The sequence below is a fragment of the Pteropus medius genome, unplaced genomic scaffold (assembly GCF_902729225.1).
Source record: "Pteropus medius unplaced genomic scaffold, Ma_sr-lr_union100, whole genome shotgun sequence".
Lineage (NCBI taxonomy): Eukaryota > Metazoa > Chordata > Mammalia > Chiroptera > Pteropodidae > Pteropus > Pteropus medius.
Genome location: NW_024340849.1, coordinates 16,451,696 through 16,466,814, shown reverse-complemented (window position 1 = coordinate 16,466,814; position 15,119 = coordinate 16,451,696). Strand labels below are relative to the sequence as shown.

Below are 15,119 nucleotides of genomic sequence, written 5' to 3'. Positions count from 1 at the left end.
TTAGTTTGTACAGCAGTGTTTGCGATGTCGAGGGTCAGCTTTTACACCTTGTTTATACATGGAAAAGACAATAGGTGGACAAAGTATTTTGCTGAGGACTGCGTGGTAGATGAAAAGCACAGTGTCAAACTTAACTTTATGTCAAACTTTGCACTTCCAGTTGCAGATATCTTTAACCAAAATGAAGTTCACCTCTTCCCACCGCCAGTGGATTGACACTAGCCCTGGAAAAGGGGTTCTCAAACTTGAGCAAGACTACTGAGTCTTACCCCCAGGGTTTCTCATTTAACTGCTCTTGGGTGGGCCCTGATTTATTTTGAGTTCTCAAAAGTTCCCAGGTGATGCTGATGTTGATGCTGATGCTGTGGTTCTGGAGACCAAGAACCACTTTCCTGGAAGAAAGACTATAAATAAAATCCTGCCTGAATGGGTGGCTTGTTATTGGTTACATTCTGTTGCCCAGATATTCAGTGCCTGGTGTTCCCCCCAGAAGCTTTCCTGGATCCCAATTTCACATGATTCTGAAATCTATCTGGGCACAATTTGCTCTGTGCCTGAATAAGCCATTTATTTCCTGCTTTGTTTTGGTGCTTCTAGCCATGACCTAGTGATCTGTCTCTATGAGGCAGACAAGCAATGTTCTAAATAGAGAAATGCTACCAATCACATTTTCTTAGATTGGTTCTCTGGCGTGCTAGTATTCAGGCACTGATGTAATTATATTGTGCCTAAATTTTCAGTGGCACCAATATTTGTTGAGCCATTCTAAATATAACTTTGGTCACACTAATCAGCTTGGTCTGACTTTTTGACAGATGATCCAGCTGTCAAAACGAAGATATATTCATTGTCCTAAAGAAACTGTGTTAGTTACAAACTATTTTGATTAGTCATGTTCAGATTGATCCTTGGGATCTTTCTAATCTGAAATGACCATGCATGGTCTCAAAGAAAATAACAAAAAACTGGCCAATAGCCAGTAGAACAACTGAAGGATAAGAAGTAAAATATCATCCACATCCAAACCATGCACATTAATCATCTATGTTTTCAATAGTATTTCTTTAACTTTTACTGTGTGCCAAACAGTCTTCAGAACAGTGAAATGGCAAAGTCTGCATCTGTGCGACTCATAGTCTCGTACTAAGAGGCATGATAAATAGGAAACAGATTAGTAAACCAGGTAACTTCATATGCATTAGGTGTTATGACGGAACTAGAGCAGGTATGGTGACTGGGGTGTGGAGCTATTTTAGATAGAAAGATCTGTCCAGGCGTTTTTGAGAAAGTGGCATTTGGGCTGGGACCTGAAGATATGAAGCAGTCATCCATCTGTATCTCTGTATAGAAAGTTGATGGTGAGGTTTGGAGTGATGTTACAGGAAGAACTTTTGGGAAGAGGAAACAGAAAGTCACAAATGCCATGAGCCTGAAAAACCCAAGGCCTAGTTGGCCATGGAAGGGAGTTTGATTTTCCTTTAAGCACACTGGAAAAGCATGGAGAGATGACAAGATCGGCATGTAATAGACTTATATTACTTTGCTGCGTAGAGAATGAATTGTAGGAAAATAAAACTGGAACCATTAAGTAATTTCATCAGGTCTTAGTTTCAGACGTTGACCTTGAATTTGCAGTTACAGCTTCTTTAACTAGAAAGTCATTAAATTATTCTCTCCTACAGATCTTAGATAGACCACATGAGGAATTTGGCTCATGCCCTAGATACAACCGTGTAAAAGCCATTCTGCCTGAGGAAGGAATTGACATCTGCTGAGAAATGATGGTGAACTGGGGTGCTAGCAGTGTATATAGTGAGACGGATATAGATTCAAGACCTGTTTTTGAGGTGGATCTGAACAGGCTTGCTGAGAAATGAATTTGGGGATATAGTAGATGTTATTTGTGCCCTGTTCAGTTACCCATTGCTAGCTGGAGAGTCATTCTCTAACTTTTGGGAGTATATTGTCTCCCAAGAGCTTAAAGTTGCCTTTCTGTCAATCACTTAGTTCCATCTGAGACCATGTTTTTGCTTTTTACCACCCTCTATCCATCTCCTCTCATTCCCTTTTTCTTTACAGCAACAGTCCTCAAAGTATGGTCTTGAGAAAAGTAGCATCAGCATCACTGGGGAACATGTTAGACATATACATTCTCAGATCCTACCCCACACCTACTTAATTAGAAATTCTGTGGATGGAGTCTAGGATTCTGTGTTTTAGCAAGCCCTGCAGGTGATTCTGATGCATGCTCAAGTTGAGAACCACTGCAGTAAAGCAGTCCCCCAATAAGTCACTTAAACAAAAATCTACTTTTATGGTCCACTACTAGGAAATGCACATGAAGACAGAGAATGAAGGAAAACAAGAATTATAGGTGATTCAGTTTTTTCACTTGAGTTTCTAGCTGAAATAATTTGATTAGCTAAAATGGAAAAGACTTAGAAGAGCAAATTTGGAAAAATCAAGTATTCTATTTTGCATTTGGTTAAGATTGAAGTGTCTATTAGATAACCAAATGGGAATGTTGTGTAGTTAATTGATATTCAAGCTTAGAACATGTGTAAAATCAGGATTGGAGTCATAAATTTTAGAGCCTTCACTATATGGATAATAATACCTAGGAAGAGATCCTAGAGAGAGATAAGAGAGTAGCAAGAACCTCTAATTTTTGCATTTGCTGGGAACTATACAAAGTAAGTCTATGTGACTTCTTTCTCTAAGATTATATAAAATAATCACATTGGTTCCAAAAAGTCATATGTAGCACAGAAAAGATAATAGCTAAATGTATTAAGAATATCACCATTTGTTCTGTATCTATGCAGAATTACAAATGCAAATGCAAAATAACATGTGAAGTGTTAGATTTTGTTAATTACTAATTACTAAATCCAAGATTGATTTGGATTTAAGGATATATAAAGAATTTTTTTCACTTTTGTTACCTGCTAACTAGAGGGCTTGTTATGGAAGATCACACACACACACACACACACACACACACACACACACATCTGGATGCCATAAAAGCAGAACTTGGTGAGATGTCACAGAGGCGAATTTGATCTATGTATCCAAATGTGAAGTATAAAGCAGAAAAATACGAAGATTGAAGTTAGAGAATATCCTGGAAATTATAAATTTTACACAAACAGATATAGATGGAATTATTTTAATGACCATTAAGAAAGTGCTTCATTATAAAGAAATTTTTATAATTTTTTATACAATCAAATCATTAAAAGTTAAATTTAAGCCTGTCCAATAACTCCGTGAATGCTTTAAACACCATTGCTTCCTTTCTAGCACCATTTCTAATTTTTACTTTAGTTATCAGTTTAGTAAGAAAAAGTGAAGCTCACATGATATTTTAGATAACATACATTATAATTAAGATTTTTCATTACTTAATGCTTATTAAAACACCACCACATTGCATACACGCTAGCTAAATTTTGCTTATAATGCACAATTTTCTTACAATGCAAAATTTAACCCAGTTTCCAGAAGCCAATTGCTGGAACAGATCTTAACTATATTTCCACTATTAGGAACTAACCCAGGTGATATGGAACAGGAAACATGTAGCGGGCATTCACGGCTGACTCATCTTCCAGGAGTGATTTTTCTGTGGGCAACTTTAGTGGCATGGGTTCTGAAGTCACATGTAATGGTCTACTACCTCTCAGCTGTGTGACCCTGAGCAAGGGAATTGTTCTCCCTCTGCTCAATTTTCTTGTCTAGAAAGTGACAGCTCCGTTGGGTTATTGTTATATAGCAGTAGAACAGTAGTAAAGCACTTAGAGCATTGCTTGGAATAGAGGAAGTCCTCAGAAACGCTCTAACTCCATGCCCAGTGCCACCAGTCTCTGAGTTACAGGAATGCCCAGTTAGGCAAACGCATACTAGATGAGTCTGTCCGTCTCCTAAGAAGGACAGACTTTTGTTAAGACTTGGTATGCTTTTAAGTGATGTGGGATGAGATCATACTTTTTCTAAAGTAGAGGGAATCTTTTTTTTTTCTTTTTTCTGTTTCTAACAAGCATCTAAGCTACGTACACCTTTTTTCACTCTTTCATATTCAGAATAATCTGATTTCTACTTCTACTGAACTGGCTGAAAGACATGAGTCAATAAGCTACATTTTTCCTAACCAGGGGAAGAGTAGAACTGGAAATCATCATTTATTTATGATTCATTATTTAATTTTGTTGTGTAACACTTCATGTCAAAGTGTAAAGGGGCAAACTAGCTTCACAGTGAGGCGACGTGGTATACCGGGGGAACTGTGGATTCGTAATTAGAAAAATGCGTGTTCTGGGTTTCATCCACTACAGATCCCTTTGGCTATTTATTCAACCAGTATTTGTTGAGTGCCTTGATATAAACTAGTCCCTCTTCTAGATAATGTGGTACTAAACAAAAGTAAAATCACTATTTGGTGAAGCTAGTATAGAGAAAATTAACAAATTAACAAATAAACATACAACATGTTGCATAGTGATTGAATGCTAAGAAAAATGAAAATTGGGTAAAGGGTCAAGACTGATGGAGAGTGTGTGTGTGTGTGTGTGTATGTATGTGTGTGTGTGTGTGTGTTTGGTTTGTTTAATAATAAATGATTATTTGACCTTACATTCAACCTTTCTGGGTTTTAGTTTTCCCAATTAGTGTGTGTGTGTGTGCATGTGTGTGTGTGTGCGTGTGTGTGCGTGTGTGTGTGTGTGTGTGTGTGTGTGTTGGAGGAAGAAGTGCACATGAAATCCAGGAGTCCTAAGGACCTTCCAGTTGTTTGCTGGGACTAACGCAGGGTACTCTGTAGTCACTCATTGCAGGATCATCCTCATTTAAGATAACTCAGTTAACACATGGGCCCCTTGTATTTTTTCCATCCATACATAATAATTTGCCTCCTAACTCTAGCATTATCCTGTAGTATATTCCAAAGCAGTTTGTGATTATTTTCTCACATTAACTCATTTTATTCATTGATTCCTTTATTTATATAACATGTATTGAGGTTATACTATAAACCAAGAAGATTTAGATCAGTATTGGTATCCCTGTATCCTAAAAAGGAGAGACGGAACAAATAATACAAAGTAGCCCAAAGACAAATAGCAAATCCATGTAAAGTTAAAGCTAAAATTCTTTCTTCTCTGAAGACATACTATGTTGCTTCTTTCATTCATGCCCTTATGAACTCAGAGAAAGGTAGGGTTTCTTCTTGATATTTGTCTCCCTGTGATGTCTATGAGATAAGAAGATCTGATTTTGGCCATCGGAAGTCTCTGAATAAGAGATTCTGCATGAATGTGTCCGGATTTGTGCCTTATAGGTCGTGTATTCTATGAAATAAGTACAGAAAATATTCTTTGATCAAGAAAAGATAAGAATTTTCCATAAAGAAAGGCATTTTTCCTGCTTAACACAATGAAAAGATCTGTCCAAGAGGTATTCATCTGTGCTAACACTGCCCTTCTTCTTGACAAGGTGTCAGTGAAAGTGAACTCACTGAAATGCATTCCAGTTCCCTCAGGGAGAAGAAAGAGAGGACACAGAATAAGCTTTAAAGCAAGCCCCAGGAGAGGTCTGAGAGCAGTTTCCTACAGCACATTCTGTTTCTAGGAAAGGCTACACGTCTTAAGACTGAGCTTCCCAATCGGCTTACATTCCTTCATTGAAAGCCCCTCCTCCTGTAACCTGTAGGTGCTCTGAAAGAGAGCTTTATATTGACACTATTTTTTAAGTGTGAAAGATAAAAGTAATGTCATCACTATGGGTGATCTCAGCAATTCTCCTTGATCGAATTGAAAAAGCCATCACAATGCAATGCAGCAATGGACCAAATGCAACAGTGGCCCCACTGAAATCTTATGATTTTAACAGCAGTTCATTCTCAACCCCCCAGGAAGATGACCCTGCAAAACTCTGGAGTAAACAGAGGCTGCAAGCCTGGCTCCAGCATCAGGAAAGACACAGCTTTCAGAAAACACAGGGAAGTCTCAGTTAAAATGTTCAAGTTTCATGTAAAATGCTGGTCCTCCATCATAGGGCATTGTATAGAGGCACCAAAATAAATCCATGAATAGAAGCAACGGCAAATGGCTTACATAATGACATTGACATTGATTCTTCTTTCCAGGGATTTGATTGATTTCAGCAGGTAAAAAATTCCTCCACTGTCTTACTTCTCTCACAGGAAGCATGCATTGAAGAAATACCAGTAGATTTCTTTATGGATTATAGTGCTGTGGAAGGAAAAGAGTTTAATGAAAAGGGTCTAAGCTTAAAAAGATTAAACTTTAACTGTCCCCTGCCCTGCATCACATATACACTGGTGAATGCTTTTTTAAAATCTCACATGCAGAGGTTGGGAGCTTTCCAAAGTGGTGTGCTTGGCCTGAGCCTATTCTCCTAGTGCGGAAAGCTGGAAATGGGAAAATGCTGATGGCTGAGCATCAGCTGGAATGACCAGTGGTGGAGGGGCACTTCCAATGTGCGTTCATTAGTCATTGAACTTGAAAGTGCGTGCGATAAATATTCAGCAGAGATCTATGCAAAAAAGTGGGTGGCTAAGATTGGAGGCGGACGCATAAATCTGTCAGAGGGTGACGATGTAGGGAATGGTGTCGTGGATTTTGACCCACTGTGTAGTCAGAAGTCCGTCTGTTTGACCTCTTTAGCACATGAGCATTATGTTGTGGATTCCTCACATTATAAGTAACATGTGTCCAGTCTTATAAGGAACACTTTCTACTGTGAGGGTCTTTCAGTTTGGAACCTCTTTTTGTCATTGTTTTTATTTTTCTCTCTTCTAACATACAGCTAGAAATATGTTTTCTGTTCTCAATTTAGACTTGGTTTGAAAGTCTTGCTACCTACCCATTCTCTTCCTGCATAGATCCCTGAGTTTCAAACTCATCTTTGAACTTATATACCCAGAAATATGGTCAAAAGGTTTCAGAATCAATATGAGCCATTATATTGGAGCAAAAATATGGAAACTCCCTGCTCAAAAATGGCCTCGACCTATTAGTTTCTGGCCTTGACCTATTAATTTCTTGACCTGTTATTGAGACAGTCCGTTGAGGGACTGAAGTACATGGGCATCACAACACTCGAGGTCTCACACACATATCTTGGTTTAAAGTAACGCACGTGGGAATTATAGAATTCTTTTGGTATTTTTCATCATAACCCTCTAAAAATTTTTATTTAACTTAAATTATAAATATTTTCTTTAATGCCTTCAGAATTTTGTATAATAGTTGGAATGGCCTTCTCCATCCCAAAATTATAAAAGGATTCTTGGTTTATTCTAGTACCTGTTTTATGTATTTATTTACAATTGCATTTATATCCTTTATGCATTGGAACTTATCCTGCTTTATTGGTTGTGATCAGACTCTGACTTTATTAATAGTTTTCCAGATGGCTACCCAGTTGTTCCAACAACATTCATGAAATTTTTTATCTTTCCCTAATGGTTTGAGATTATGTATATTTTCCCATATATGTCAAGTTATTTTTTAGACTTTCAATTCTGTTTGTTTTTTTTTTTCTGTATATTCACACTCTAATACTTCGTGTGGCAATTTATAATATAATCTCAGGCACATTCCATAACTTTTTAATGATTAAATTTCCTTATTTTTAAAAAGGCAGCGATGAGAGTATGTACCTTAGAGATGTTACAAACGCGGCATCAAATAATACTTTAAAGAATTTAGCATATCTGGCCTATTCTAAACCCTTAAAAATATTAGCCAGTATTATTGAGTAACAACAGCATTATTGTACTTTCTTCCTGCTGCTGAATTTCATTTATATTTTGCAATAATTTCCAATATACTGTGTATTTGTATGTATTCTAGGAGATCTTTAGACAAATTTAAGGTAACTTAAACTTATATAGTTTTTGAGAAAGCTTTCTTAGTCTCTTTATTCTGAGGACTAGTATCACCCAGTAGGAATCTTTGTTCTAGACAGTCTACTTCCCACTGGGCTGCTGTTGCCATCTGCCCTAGGTCATGCCTGCCCCAGTTAATTATGTGTTGCTGTTTTCTCTTGAAACGAAACTAGAAGCCTCTCTCCTGTTTAAAACAAAGACTGATTCCCTGCCGGTCTCTTTTCACAAATCTGGCCAACAAGGAATTGGCCAGTGTTGTCTCTGTTTCTCTCACTCTACAGGAGAAACCTTGCTCATAATCAAGGATGGGAATAGTGCGCCTAGGTGAGCAGCTGAAATGAAATCCACTAATTGTGAACCTGGTGTAGGGCAAGAATAGAGTGCTGAAAAGATCAAGGCACAAAAATTTACAAGCAATGTAGTGTCTTTCATACCTGCTCCCAAAAAAGAATCTCAAGATCTTTTTTTTTTTTTTTAATTAAAGCATCATTGGCAACAGAATATACCCCTGAGCTGCAAAGCTCATAAAAAGTAGCTTTTATAACTTGATTATTTATTAGATTGGTTTCCTATTTTTTAAGAGCAGAAAATCTAGCATAGAGTTTTATAACAGAAGGAGGTAAAAGGATATAGATTTCTTATGTCCTAGCCAGTGAACTGAACTTTTGATTTCACTGTTCACATTTAGGTGGTTTAGCAGAAAGAGCACATGGGCTTCTCACCTTTATTTGATTTGGGAGGAAATATACACGTATTTCCAATTACAGGAATAAAGTCTGGCAAAATACCACACCACCCCAGGCTGTGAGAGAACACTATTGCTCTTCAGTAAAATAAAATTGGAAGCAAATAGAACTAGAAATTATAGTACTTAGATAGTTGTTGGGGTTTGTTTGTTTGTTTTTGAATGTTGAAATCAGTTTTGGCTGGCCGTATAGAATTCTTTTCCACTATCCTGAAGTCTATAAGATCAGCTGCTAATTTAGAAATTTATTTATGCGTTTCTACTTACACACTATAAAAGTACCTCTAACATCATATGCCCGAGGGCAGAGCTTTAAGGAATATTTTTCGTGAAGTTAAGTAATCAGACAGACAAAATTTGGAATCACTCCCAGTTTTTCTGAAGTAAAGTTAATTAATCTGGAAGCACATCATTTGTGTATAAGAAATTCAAGGGAAGTGTAATTAGTTCAGCAATTAGCTTTAACTTTTCAGAAACATTTCTCAAAAATAGGCATTAAAATCTAACCATATTTTAACTGGTTTATTGCATCTGCTTGTTAAACATGTTGTCTCATTGGTCGATCTTGTTTTAGAGGGAATATTTCATCGCTGGCTTTTCCTGCACAGTAAAGTTCTGCTGTATCTACATCCTCAATTTTGACTTAGTGTTTGATCTTAATGATCATATGACTAGGACGTACAGTGAACATTGTTTAGTGTCTTGAATAGAAAAGGATGACACATGCTTCTTTGAAAGTTGTTTTCTTACCTGTTCCTTAGAAAACACTTCCTCTACCTGTTGTCCTCTAACTGGACACGAGTATGCGTTTTGTTGTGATGATTTTGATAAAAGAACTTGAATAAGGTTCTTTAGGAAATGAGACAAATTATATAAAAATTTTGAGATCTATTTGTTTTCCCCAAGTTAGAAAAATATAAAGTCATTTCTGGGGTCAGGTTTTACTTCATGTTATTAAACATATTCTAAATCCCGATGGCTATTTGATCGGTCACGAAGGTCTTTAACTTGTCTTTTTTCAATTGTGGTGTGATTGGCATATAACATATTAGTTTCAGGTATACGACATGATGAGACTCTATTTATATACACTGGGAAACAATCATCACAATAAGTCTAGTTACCACCCGTCACCTTATGTAATTTTTTAAAAAGTTATTTCTTGTGATGAGAACTTTTAAGATTTACTCTCTAACAATTTTCAAATATACAATGCAGTATTATTAAGTACAGTCATCATGCCGTACGTTATGTCTCCATGACTTATTTTATAACTAGAAGTTTGTACCTTTTGTCTTTTTATATTTTTTACATTAACAAATTATGGTATTTTACAGCTTCAATATTACCTCTTTTTTGTTTCTTATGCTTATAATATCAAATGAACAAGGATTTTAACAGGATTTGTATTCTTTTTATTTCAAAATTGCTAAGAATGGAAAGTCCACAAGTAGGTGGTTGTAACTAACGATGCATTTATAATCTGTCAGTAGCTTAAAGTATTGTGTTTTTATTCAAAGTGACACTTCCACTCCAAAAAATGTCTATCAAAGTTGGTTAAGAATGGGATTTGAAAATTAACGTATCTAGCCCTTTTAAGATTATGCTACTCTTTTTCTATTTTTATATATCTTGTTCATATATGATTTTATATAATTTTGGTCAACTGTTAAATACTGTGTATATTTTCTTAAACTCTTTAAGACTCAGTCCAGAAAATACCATATTTGCCATAAAGTAGGAACATTTCCAAGGCAGTAGAGTTCCCAGGCAGCCCACTGACTTCTGTGTGGTGATGGCTTTAGAGTACCATGCATGCTGTAGTTAGCCATAATCTTCATCACTTCCTCTTCTCTTATATGGATTTTGTAAATCCTGGCTTACAGAAAGAGATTTGGTTTAAAATCTACTTATAACTCATTTATTATTACACTTTGAGTTATTCTACTCACCATTTTCTATAAACCAAAATCCCCTAGACCCTCTTAGCCTGCTTCTCTTTTCCAAATAAATGTCAAATTGAGTTAACAGGGAACCTGAAAATGGCCAATACCAAGTGTAATGCTGAAGGTCAGTTGAATCTAAATGGACATGTTAGAATAATAGCAGTTCAACATTCATTCATTCAGCGTATAATTATTGAGGACCTACTCTGTGCTAAGACTTTTTCCAGCTACTGGATATTGATTGAAATGTAGAAAATAAGCAATGAACAGTGATAAGAAAAGTATTGTTTAAACAACCTACTTTACTACACTTATAATCCTACAAATAGGATTAAACCAGACACCAGATGATTGTCTTATAAGACAAATCATCATACTTTACTAACTTACTATAGTTAGAATAATTAGAATATTGAATATAGCTTTTTTATATAAAACACGAGTACCACACAAACACATATCCTTCTTTTGCTATAACTGTTATAGTCAAAATAACTGATCGATTTTACTTTTTCATCATTTAATAGCAGGCAGGGTACAATTGTAATACACTTTAACTGTAAATTGACCTTATATATCAAGGGGGAAAAAGAGACTTAATTATAAAATTAGTGTCAAAAATATTTTACCAGGCTTACAGACATAACAAAATAAATCAAAATTATTTTTATATTCAGGATTGGAAATATTATTTACATAATGATGTTGTTTTGAGTACTCTCTAGCAATAATATTTACCTTTATATATAAGTTTTTAAAGATACACTTTAAAAAGGTGAGATGATTATTATTTATCTTTTATTGATCTTTTTTTTTTTTTTAAAGAATTCCACATGTTCAACAAGTCATGAGTAACAAGATTTTGAAAGCCTACAAACAAAATCAGAACAAAACAGAATCTCTGGTCACCCAGTATACTTTATGTAGGATGAGCTGAACCAGGGCAACTGCTGGTATATCTAATAATTCAGGGATCTCATGTTGCTTTTACAGCCCCGTCAGCAGACGGTTAGTTCAGAAGTTCAGTGATTAGCAGAGAGCTAGGCACAGCATAGACCTTCTCTAAGCAGAATCAAAAGAGTAAGTGAATGGCTGAACAAAAGAGAGTCAACTAATAGGTTTTCAAATACTTGGAAATCAGGCTCAAGGAGGCTATATTAGTTTCTAACTACTTACTAAATACCAAATATTTTATTGAGCAACTTTTTCATACTACACTTCATTAAATTCTACAACCAGTTTATGAAACAGAACACCTTCCAGGTATGTAACTTGCAGAGAAACCAGATGTCCAGATTTTGACAGGAAAGCCAAAGAGATGGACTTAACACATGGCAGAGATGAGGTGGGGAAGTAGCAAGTGATGCAGTCACTATTCTTCAGTGCCTTGTCTACCTTCAGAAATTGGGATGATTGACACAGGAAACATTTCTAAATTGCGTGATTTCCAGAGCCTAGAAGCAGATTCTAATATCCCACTATATCTAGCTCTCACTGTTCCTGGGTCAGGGACCAAGGCCATTGGTCTTCGGAGCAGACAGGGATTGGCCAACATGCAAAAATGATCAGTGGTGAGTCTTGCAGTTCATGAGCAAGTTAGAGACTCACAGATAAAGCCTGCTGACTAACTCAAGAATACAAGTCCCAGTCTTTGGGGCTTTCATAAATGAGGAGAGGCAAGAGTTACAAGAAAAATTCAAAGCTCTAGCAGCAAAGAGTTTGGATCTCAGTTCTCAGTACACAAATTATTAGCTATCCAGTTTTTGGCAAGTGGCCTTGCTTGACCTCAGTTTGCTGGTTTCTTCATCTGTAAAGTAAAAATGCTGAACATTTGGCTGTGTAACAGAAGGAATTTTAATAGATTTTATAAGTAGAGATGAGACTGTTTTATGTGCTCAGTGCCTCTAATTTCACATCCCAGTGAGAAGCACAGTTAACTCTCCAAATATAAGGATGATTTGACTTCTTTTGATCCTATTTTATATCTGAGGGCAAATTATAAGCACTTATTTATTCAATGCTCATAAATCTGTATCCAATGAACTGGGATAGTTTATGAAATACCTCTCTAATTCTTGGGATGATTAGCATGATGATTTGGGTGGGCATGACTTTGGGAGTGGGGGGTGGGGTAGATGGAAGTAGAGGAATTAATATTTCCCAGCCTTATTTCAAATTAAAAATCAAGACTAAGCCTATCCTAATCCACTGCTGTTTCACAGAATTCTCTCTCTCCATGTTTTACTCTTAGAAGAAAAAAAAAATTTTTTCAAAATAAGTAGAATTACAGTCAAGTGCTATCACTTAATCATTAACTAGACATCCTAAATCTAAAACAGTCAATTTACTTGCCAGGCTCACATGTACCCTAGACATGCTGTAGGCAGTAGTAATTCTTTTCTGTTTTTTTTTGCTGAGTATCAGCTCGAGAACACAGAATTGCATTTGAAGCATTCTCTTTTATTAAAGCTGTTTATTAGTTTCCATCACACAAAGCCCACCAGCAGAGTTTGGGGCTGTGTGTAATTCTAGAAAAGAAATCTTTGGTGTCTTCATATCCAGAGGTGTTTCCACTGACCCATTAACAATGAGTTTGCCTTCTGAGAGGACTCCCAAGGACTGGCTGTGTTTCTGTTTGTCAGAGCAGAGATAATTGGCCCCCACAGGCATGTAAGCCATGACCTGGGTTTCGTAAGTGAAACTGTCAGAAATGGCTTCCAGGGTCAGACTTACAGTCTAGGCAGCCTCCCAACTAGTTGCTCACAATGGAGTGAAGAGGTAGTTTACACAAGGATATGGTCCACCCCCTTGAAATCGGGCAAACAATGGAGGGTCATACTCTGAGGGTCATAGCTTTCTCTTTACACTCTGCATGGAGCTCTTCTCTGTGAAGCAGCCCAACCATCCCATCTGCTCTCAACTCTCTTTTCTCCCAGTCTGCAGTGCTCTCCCTCAGGCCCCTGGCATCTCTCCCTTGGCCATTTCCAAGTTCTATTTGTTTCCCTATCCCAACTTTAGATCTTTATTCAGAACATTCCTGACAAAATATGGTGGTTCCAATAATTTGATCTGAATGAGGAGAATGACTTAGACTAAAAGAATAGATTCTTTTTTGTCATTACTTCTTCACTTCTTTTTTTCTATAATTTCTGTATTTTTAGATGCGATAGTAAGCAGAACAATATCCTGTATTTGTGTATAGCTTTATAAAGTTTTGAAATACTAGCTTAATAATTAATGGTATGCTCAGTGACGTTTTTGTTAGTGAGGATGTGACTATGATGTGATACAAGGACCACATGCAAACCAGAATCAACAATTTCAGGTCTTCCAGGAATTTACTACTATGGACAAAGGCAAAGACTCATGAACCTCTCTGAGCCTCTGTTTTCTAACTCATAAGATGGGAGAAATCACTTCTACCTTACGGAATTGTTATTGTGATCAAAGAAAATTTATGTAAACCCTCAGTAAGGTGTTATTATTGAAGGAACATGTGTATAACCTGGGAAATGGTCATGAGGATGGTGACTGAAAATGACATTAAAGGTCTGCGGCCATGCTACCCTGAACAAGCCCAATCCCGTCTGATCTCGGAAGCTAAGCAGGGTCGGGCCTGGGCAGTACTTGGATGGGAGACCACCTAGGAAGACCAGGTACTGTAGGTGGAAAAAATTTTAAAAAAGGGTTGGTAAGCAGGCAAGGTCCTTGCAACCTGTGAGGTCAACCAAGGGTTGCCTCATCTAAAAAAAAAAGAAAAATTTACATTAGAGTCTACATTCTTATGAAAACTTGCTTTAATATTGAGTAGAGATGATTGCAATCATTCAAGATTTGCACCAATGTTACAAAATCATTTGCATACCTTAAGCAGTTAATTTAAATATTATGTATCATATATTACATATAGTGTATGTATAATGTGTCTATATATGTGTATATAGGTATGAGTGAAGGCAGTCTTCGATGAGATGGTTCAATTTATGATTTTTCAACTTTACAATAGTGGAAAAGCAATATGCATTCAATAGAAACCATACTTGGAATTTTGATCTTTTCCCGGTCTTGCAATAGGCAGTATGATTCTATCATGATGCTGGGCCTTATAAAATAGGCTTTGTGTTAGATGATTTTGCCCTACTATAGGCTAATGTGTATGTTCTGAGCATATTTAGGGTGAGCTAGGCTAAGCTATGACGTTCAGTAGGGTAGGTGTATTAAATGCATTTTTGACATAACATTTTCAATTTGTGATGGGTATATAGGGACAGTAAGTCAAGAAACATCTGTTATATATAACTATATATATAGTTATATATATATAACTATATATATAGTTATATATATATATAACTATATATATAACTATATATATAACAGAATATATAATAGTTATACATATAACTATATATATAGTTATATGTATAACTATTTTATATATCTATAAATATATACAAAGTTTATACCTTCTGTTTTACAGAAATCTTATAAAGATTTTTATAACTTAAAATAATAG

At 36.1% G+C, this 15,119-nt stretch overlaps 1 protein-coding gene and 1 pseudogene across 1 annotated transcript in view; both read left to right on the top strand.

Moving 5' to 3' along the window:
* The window catches only part of DCC (DCC netrin 1 receptor), a 983,855-nt gene that overhangs the window by 419,027 nt on the left and 549,709 nt on the right, over window positions 1–15,119 (top strand). The gene's annotated exons all lie outside the window — the stretch shown is intronic.
* On the top strand, window positions 14,153–14,271 carry LOC120589635 (uncharacterized; annotated as a pseudogene).